General features: G+C 46.9%; 1 long non-coding RNA gene across 4 annotated transcripts in view; it reads right to left on the reverse strand.

Annotated features, from left to right (window-relative positions):
• LOC135900342 (uncharacterized) overlaps positions 1–1509 on the reverse strand; it is a 205018-nt gene extending 203509 nt beyond the window's left edge. For all 4 annotated transcript variants that reach the window (XR_010563848.2, XR_011511376.1, XR_010563850.2 and 1 more), the window contains exon 1: positions 1274–1509. This is a non-coding gene — a long non-coding RNA (uncharacterized lncRNA). The remainder of the gene's footprint in view (positions 1–1273) is intronic.
• Between the last annotated feature and the right edge of the window lie 7281 nt (positions 1510–8790).

Genomic DNA, 8790 nt, shown 5'->3' on the forward strand with positions numbered 1-8790 from the left:
AAAGAAACGGCATTTATAGGTCACGAAGAGAGACTGATAATTGCGGTATGTCCACCAGACGCTGCGCAATATCACTTCTTGGTGTTTTTTCCTTCTATAAATCACCGGTCCGTCAGATGAGAGCGTTAGAAGAGAGTGACTGTTATCAAAAGCTGTAAGCGCAGGAAAACGCGGCCTTTCTATATCAGTAACGATACGAAAAATAAATATATGCAAGAAAGATAAAACGGAGCCAAGACAAAAATATTGGTGATAGAATAGCAGTGCTTCACCGAAAAGCCCAAGGGCAAGAGAAAGTATCGTAATTCTGCCTTTTATGGTAAAAATGAGCCAAGCAACGATGCTGTCCTAAAGATTCGTCATCTTTCCCGAGATAACCTGCGAATTGATTTTGATTGCGTCATTGTTAGCCAAGATATGCATGAGGCAGCGACGCACACACATCATTGTCATGAAAGGGAAAGAAACACAAAAATGAGGCGAGTTAGATTTGGGGGTGACGATTGCAGCCTGGAAGAGCATAAAGGGGGAATAAGGCAGCGCAATTTTATCTTCGCAGTTCCGAAATCAGCCGCTATGCTGCTTGGAAGGCCCGCCGGTCGATGCTCGCGCAGTCACCTTCAAATTGATCGCGACTGCACATCTGCTTCCATGTCAGCTCTAGTAGGAGTTCCCATTTACCGTGACTCAACCATATGTAACTTTTGAAAAAATAGGCAAAGTACCGCGTGGTCATGATTAAAGAACACCTAAAAGGGAACCGAAGGTTTTTTTCTTGGTACAGGTTGAAAGGAGAAGTGCATCTTGGCCATCGCGCAGGTAACTCAAACTTCTGTTAATTCAAAACGCAAACAATGACTGCTACGTAATTGATTTCATTTTACTGTATTCATAAAGATGGTAACGTAACAACCAAAGAACTGGTCACCAGAATGCGCTCCAGTTTATCGACATTGTGGAGCAAGCATTCAAATATCTCCGGCAGATATAGACAGCAAGTTTTCTACTTGTGGCAAAGAAATGACGAGCAAGCGCCAACATAAACCAAAGCGAAATTTTAGACCGCGCGTCAGCTAGCATCAATCGGCTCATGAGCAACTATCAACAAGTAGCTTTAGTTTCTTACAACACCGCAGAAAAAATGAGGCGCGCCAAACCAAAAAAGATATTCACTAGAAAGCAGCCACAGAAGGTCTTTCGTTTCGTCCTATAGCTGTTTTGATAAGGATAACGCTTGTTTCTTCATAACGACTTCAGAAAAAAGTGTGCTTACCTCTCGTCCGGTGCGAAACGGAAAATTTTGTCCCGCTCTTCCTGCCCAAGTTGCCACACCGTACATACACGCAGCACGCCTTGGGTCCTTTCCTCAATATTTCCGACATTGCCGCAACGTCCGCCGCCACAGAGAAAAACGTTTTAACTGCAGAGCATACGAAACAAACCTGCACATGCATAGGCAGAGGCAGGAGCTTACGAAGAGAACGGCAGCCGAAGCGATAAGAGCGAAAGCGCCGCCCGTTGCCCAACAAATGAAGCAACTACATAAAGATACAGCACGCCAACAAAGAAAATAGCCGCCAACACATTTTATTTCTACACATAACTACGTCGCTTTATTGTTATGTAGCTTGAAAAGAGAGAGCCACATATGGAAAAGGTACTGAATTTTACATTGCCTACTAGGTCATGGCAAGGCTTAATTGCTAATACCGAAACTGGAATCACTGGGAGCGCCATGTGCGCCTGCATGCGGCGCTCCCAGTGATCCTGCACTGCTGTTTTGAAGGCCCGAGGAACTCGAAAACCAATTTTTGTGAAAGTGTTCTTGAGGAAGGTCACCGCTTGTATGAGGCAGTTCACAGTCGTAGCATCGAGTAGTGTATATAAAGCAAAAAACGAGTTCAACTTGCGGTTCAGATGCATCCACAAACAAAGCTCATTTTGGCAAGCTAGGGCGTGGAACTCAAGCAGCCTACCGTTATTTTGCAGTGAACGTTAGCGCTGTCGTGTGTGCAATCAAGTAGATTGGCGAAGCAGCACTGAAATCACGAACAAAAGGCGACATACGTCACACCTGCCCCCCTAATCCCCCCTTTTTTGCGCTGCTTTTCCAATTGCATGTGTGTCGGTACGTCCCTTTCCCTGTCCGTTTTCGTTCTCTTGTTCTTAATTTTGATGTTTTTCGGTGCTTCATCCATCTTAATGTCTTCTCAAATAGTCCAATCTTCAGCCTTAGGCTTATTTTACACAGCTTGACATGACGACCAGTCTTGTCCGTGGCTAGTGCATATGTATCTAACGCCGACGTTGACGGTGAGTGGGATCGCGCTGCTGCATTGGCGCTCGCCGTCGATGCAGAGCACACGGAGTCGTGCACCGGACGCTGCCAGAGCTGAGGAGCATGAAGACAGAAAAAAAATCCAGTCAGAGAAAAATAAACCAGACGCCACATATAACGTGAGACCGTTGTAGGGATTAGGTGCCTGAAGTGCAATTTGCCAAATGTGAGGCATTGCTCAGCTATCGATCTTAACAAATTACCGCCCAAGCGCTCCGTACAGACGGTTGACCAGTGAGGCTGAAACGTGCGGCACCGGCGTGTGTCACTGGGCAAATCCCGACGGTTCCTTAAACGACGGCTTTTTGGTCTGCAGGATCCTCTTACGCAGTTGCTGCTTGCGCTCGGCTGCGCGTGTTCTTGTGCATAGGCTGCAGCATCGGCACGGCGTAGACGAGCTCATTCCCGGTTCCCGGATGGAAAGCTGCCTGCTAGTCGGGAGTACGTATGACATGTGGCCTACCCATTTTGGAGCCGGAGAGAAACTACTGCGCGCGCTAGGCTGCAACGGAGAGCGATGACGTCACTACTGGTGCAGCCAATCGCGCGCCTCTTTCTCTTTTTTTTCGCATGCCCATGAAGTTGCACCGGAGGAGTTTGCGGCGTACACGCGACAGACTGGTGGACGGACGAATAAGCTAGCTGTATACAGCTTAGCTGCAAAAGAAAATATATTAAATTATGGGGTTTTACGCGCCAGAACCACTTTCTGGTTATGAGGCATGCCGTAATGGACGACTCCGGAAATTTAGACTACCTGGGGTTCTTCAACGTGCACCTAAATCTAAGTACACGGGTGTTTTCGCATTTCACCCCCATCGACATGCGGCCGCCCTAGTCGGGATTTGATCCCGCGACCTCATGCTCAGCAGCCCAACACCATAGCCACTGAGCAACCACTGCGGGTAGCCTTGCTTTAAAAAGCAGCGTCAGCAATGTACGTACAGTTGAATGCGGGCAGCGTGTACAGGCAGGCTTTCCGCCGTTCCTTTCGAGTGAGGCTGCAATAAAAACTATTGGAAGCGAATGGCCTCACGCACCACCTTCAGTCGCGTTCGATTAATTGTTGATGCATTCAAGAAACGGCACGTGCTTGCTCGGCTTTGGTTGCACAGGAAATTTTGGCAACACAAAACAGAAGAAACGAACGGGGCATAAGCAACCAACGTATAGCTGACGTCAGTGACTGCTGCGCATGGATCGGCCGCCACATGCTACAGCGCATACGCGGCGCCTCCGCACCGAAGTTGCCACCAGTATAAACTCCTCGGCGCTCGATGCCTCGAGACTATGGAACATCCTCATTTGCCACGTACAGTAAAATATATGTAGTCATTATAGTTTAAGATTGTAGAAAAGGCTTTGTCGGTTCCAGTAATTTTGGCGGCGCGTCATACAAGTCGAAGCAGCTGCGCACGGTCCGGATGGAACCAGCTACTTCGTGCGCAGCAGTGCTACGACACAGCCACTGAGTTAGCGTGGCGGGCAGGCTGGGAGTATGCAGATGTATTTTGCAGAACACATCCGTCTATCTAGATTGTTAACAGCGTTTCTATCAGATAATTTCTTTAACATGATTGTCGCGATTAAAGCAATGGAAACTCCTTCTCTTTGTAGTACGTTGAAAGACCTGAAATCTTCACATGATGTGTGGCAGCAAAAAGAGAAAAGAAGAAAAAAGGAAACCTACGAAAGGAACCAAAAACACAACAAAAGCTACGCCAACAGCAGGAGAAAAGCAAACCATATCTCATTCACTGATTCGTAGCGAGGCTGCTTTGCTGGCCAGTGTTGTCTATAGGTTGTTAGGGCCGTGTCGACTGAGCGCATAAAGCATTATGCAACCAAGAAAGAATTCATTGCTCCAATATTTTGACCCTTCTAGTCTTATCTGCTATAGCTTCCTCACAGTTGAGTGCCTGTAGACAACGACAATGCGTTAACGAAGCTTTAACTATTCGTATTTCTCTGTGGATTCTTCTCCCTATAGTACCATACCAATATCTCCCATGCAGGTAGTTGTTCTCCCAGCCGGTCTTTTATATGTTTTATTTACTTATTTATTTATTTATTTATTTATTTATTTATTTATTTATTTATTTATTTATTTATTTATCATACCCTCTGTACCAGAGACATTACAGAGGGGAGTAGCAAAAAAGAGAATATTGCTCAGTACTCTGCAGCATAAATGCGAAGCAAAATAGCGTTTTCATTTTCCTTCTTCATCTTACATTATTAAAAAGTTTCTGAAGTGCAAGGTGTTTTGTAAGCATTTGTCGATGTTACGACCAGGCTGCCACCCGGATAGCGTAATCAACACTCTGTACAACTACCCCGCTCCGTGAACTTAATGTGAATATTTTACATTTCTCGCAGTTCTCTATCGTGGTACTGCCGCTTCTGCGGCTACTGAGTTGCTATGGCGTTGTGCTGCCGAGCCCCAGGTAGCGGGTTCATTTACTGGCTGCGTCGGCCATGTCCCGAAGGAGTGGAATGGAAGAATACTCATATGCTGTACTTGTGGAGCATCCAAAGATTTCGGTAAAGTCGGAACCTAGTCCTGTGCTCTCGACAAAACGCCGCATCTTCCATAACTTTATTGTTGCTTTGTGACGCTAAACCTGGTCAATCATAATTGTCCGCGTTAAAAGTGAGATGACTGCAGTCATGTTAGACATGTGGTTTCCCGTAGACTGAGAGTTAATAGAATAGAAGAACATGAAGAAAAGAGTTGCACAATCATTCGGTGCACCGGCATTAACATGCGGAGCAGAAACTTGGAGGTTAACAAAGAACCTCGAAAGAGTTAAGGACCACGCAAAGAGTGATGAAACGAAAAAAGATGTTAGGTGCAAGGTTAAGAGACAGGAAGCGAGCGGTGTGGATTAGATAGTAAAAGGCGATAGACGATCTTCTAGTTGACTATAGGAGAAAAAAAATCCTATAGGCAGGCCATATAATGCGGAGGGTAGATAACCGGTGGACCATTACAGTTACAGAATGGGTGCCAATGGAAGGGAAGCGCAGTCGAGGACGGCTGAAAATCAGGTGGGGTGATGAATTTAGGAAATTTGCAGACTCTAGTTGGAACCAGCTAACGCAAAACAGGGGTAATATGAGATCGCAGGGCGAGGCCTTCGTCCTGCAGTGGACATAAATAAGCAGCTGATAATGATGATAAAGCAGAAACGAGTTCTTTAAAAGAAAGCCCCCAGAAATGAAAACAAAAATAGGACTACATTGTATACGGTTTATGCAAAAGACCTGACAGTAGCCAAGCCTTCATTTCGTGCTTTGTGCCTCATTACCTCGTAATTTTTTTCTTTTTTCTTTTTTTTACCCGCCGTGGTTGCTCAGTGGCGATGGTGTTAGGCTGCTGAGCACGAGGTCACGGGATCGAATCCCGGCCACGGCGGCCACGTTTCGATGGGGGCGAAATGCGAAAACAACCGTGTACTTAGCTTTAGGTGCACGTTAAAGAACCCCAGGCGGTCGAAATTTCCGGAGTCCTCCACTACGGCGTGCCTCATAATCAGAAAGCGGCTTTGGCACGTAAAACCCCATAATAAAACCTTTTTTTTACCTCGTAAAAAAAAAGCTACTTCAAGAGGTCACGTACCACTATGCTTCAAGTCGAGATACAATATCCAGCCTTGAGAGGGCGACATGCGATATGTTTGTTATGAAAGAGAGCATTAGATGTATTTGCTTGCGTTATAGTTGTGGTTTCTCTGACTCATTTTTCACACATGCAGGAATTCAGAAACCTAATGGTTAAGTTTCACTTAGTTCGGTTCCATTTGAGCGCTCAAGCACGCATGTGTATTGTTGCGTACTGTAAGCTGCTCTGATTTTCTTGTGCTTTTTCTTTCTTTGTGGTCATTCAGATGCTCCACGTCTAAGGAATAAGACACGTGTCGTGATGCAGTTAGCTCCGTTTCAAACATAGAACTTTTGAGTAGGAAGAACCACTGTATATTTTTTTCTTTTTTTTTTCTTACGGGTTTTGGATCGTGAAGGACCACTGCAACATCAATTGTGTCAGAACACTTTTCTGTCCCGCGTATTCCACGCGCTGCTGGTGCATTGCGAGATCTCGGCGACGGGTCAACATTCGACACGGCCTTATTCTTGGTCACGAAAGTAAACTCGTAAATTTTGCACAGCAATGCAAACACTGCAAGCAGTGACATGCAAATAGGGCACACGGTAGCAATTGCCGCCGTCACGCCAGCCTCTGCCGACTAGACACCTCCGATGCCAATCGATCATATAGGCTGATCAGCATATCTCTTCACACGCCTCCCATGTTGCACCCCATTTGTTGATTCTCGTTTCGGCCGCGTCATACGTGCGAAGCTGACAGGCAAGGAGAGTTAGAATAAAAAAAAAAGGTATTTTGATGATGCTCAACATCGTATGCGCAGAAAATAAAAACAATATCTGGCAGTCAGTAACAACAGATAACGGAACAAAAAAAAGGGGGGCGGGGCGTCTTCTGAAGGGTGGCTGTTGGCATAGGTCAGCGAACTCACTCATGAGTCGACTCACTCAGACACAGAATGACCCGTAGGCTGAGTTTGGGAGAGCCCAGCTAAGTATAATTTTGGCGAATCTGAATTTGTGTGAGTCGGCTGAGTGGAATTTCGGTAAGTTCCAGTTCCAAGTGAAAGAAGGGGGAAAGGGCTGAAAGAATTCTGTGAGTCTGAGTAATACCTGATCGCAGTATTTCTGAGTGCAATTAAATGTCTGCGAATCGCGTCGACTTTGCAAGCGCCGACTTTGCGAAAGCTATTTTGCTAAAAGGTTTTATGTCCTGAATAATTGAAAAAACCCTGCGTCTCAAGAATTTATCTTTGAAACTTTTGAGTTACATTAATGTTTTGTGATCCCTTAGTCTTGAATGCAATCCTTCAATTGTTCTTCAATTGAGAAGAAGAAGAAGAAGTGATTCTATTGCTGAGTGCTTGTTCTCCGTCACCAGTAATTTGTGGTAATTCTCGCTTTCTTCCGGGCATCACTGTTCCCTGCCCGACGGGAATGGAAGTGGAGCCACCCGCACTCCCACCTGATGTAGCGGCGCCCGCGTCGGCAGCCTCAAGGAAGCGGAACAGCCTCTCGAGCGACAGCGAGGCTACCCTGATAGACTCGACCGAGAGCGACGACAGCTCCGACGACGACTACGTGACTGTCCTGAGCCAGAAAGCAAAGCGGCGGATGCTTAGGGCCTCTGTGGACACATCTACTATGAGGACTCCGCAGAGTTCGCCGAAGTACACCATCCTTTTCTTACCTGTGCTACCCTCCGACAACATGAGGTTCCTCAACAGGCAAGTTGCATCGGTTGAACTCGAGAGACTGTTGCCGAATAGCATTGAGGACGTACGAGTCAACCCTCGGAAGAATATTGTCGCGGTAGACGTCGCCCAAGGGTCGGCGTTAGATTCTCTGCGAGCCGTCACTGTTCTCGGTGGCATGAACGTCCGTACCATCATCCCGATGGGAAAAGAGACTACTACAGGCGTCATATATGACATTGATGCGGCCATCTCAGGCGAGGATTTACCCCTTTTGATAAAGCCTGCCAATCATGGGATCCAGATACTACAGGTGGCCCGTCTCGGAACTTCCAGATGCGTGAAAATTGTCTTTAAAGGTGACTGCCTTCCATCGCATGTGAAGGTAGGTCATTTTCGACATGCTGTCCGGCCCTTTGTTCCGAAGCCGCTTCAGTGTAGAAACTGTCAGAAATTCGGTCACGTGAGCGCCGTATGTGGAAAGTCTGCTGTATGTTCCCGCTGTGCAGCGCAACACTCTGCAGGCAACTGCCAGGCAAAAACTTTTACGTGTTCGAACTGTCAAGGGCCCCACGATGCCACATCAAAGGAATGTCCTAGAGTTAAGCGAGAACTCTCCATCTTGAAGAAAATGGTGAGGGACCGGTCGACTCATCGTGAAGCAGCTGCTGACGTCAGGCGACGTCGTTCTCGTCGCAGACGCTCATCAAGGAATTCTGCTCTCCGCACAAAGAATACGCGTGCCGCACAGCCTCTTGCTGTTGAATCTGCTCCAACCTCAGTGCAGAATGTTTCCAAACCATGTGTAGATAACGGAGCATCTCAAAAGAATGCCGTGGATGAGGAATGGCCACCACTGCCAAGGATAAGCCCTGTGGAAAAACCCCAACAAGGAAAGGCACCACAATGCTCCACCCCTCACCCAGATGAGCTGACAGAGCATGACCGCCGAATTGTTACAATGCTCAAGTCTTTGATACATGCGATTCGCACGCTTGTGGGCAACTCGAATACGCCAACAGCTCGAAGCGCAGTGCAAGTGTTGGATGCCCTGAGCCCAGTGCTTGCAAATCTTGCATAAGCACAATGGCTCTTCCACTGCCTTCATTCCGTGATGAAGTGCGTAGCGCGACGATTTTCCAGTGGAATGCC

The sequence above is a fragment of the Dermacentor albipictus genome, chromosome 1 (genome assembly GCF_038994185.2).
Source record: "Dermacentor albipictus isolate Rhodes 1998 colony chromosome 1, USDA_Dalb.pri_finalv2, whole genome shotgun sequence".
Classification (NCBI taxonomy): domain Eukaryota; kingdom Metazoa; phylum Arthropoda; class Arachnida; order Ixodida; family Ixodidae; genus Dermacentor; species Dermacentor albipictus.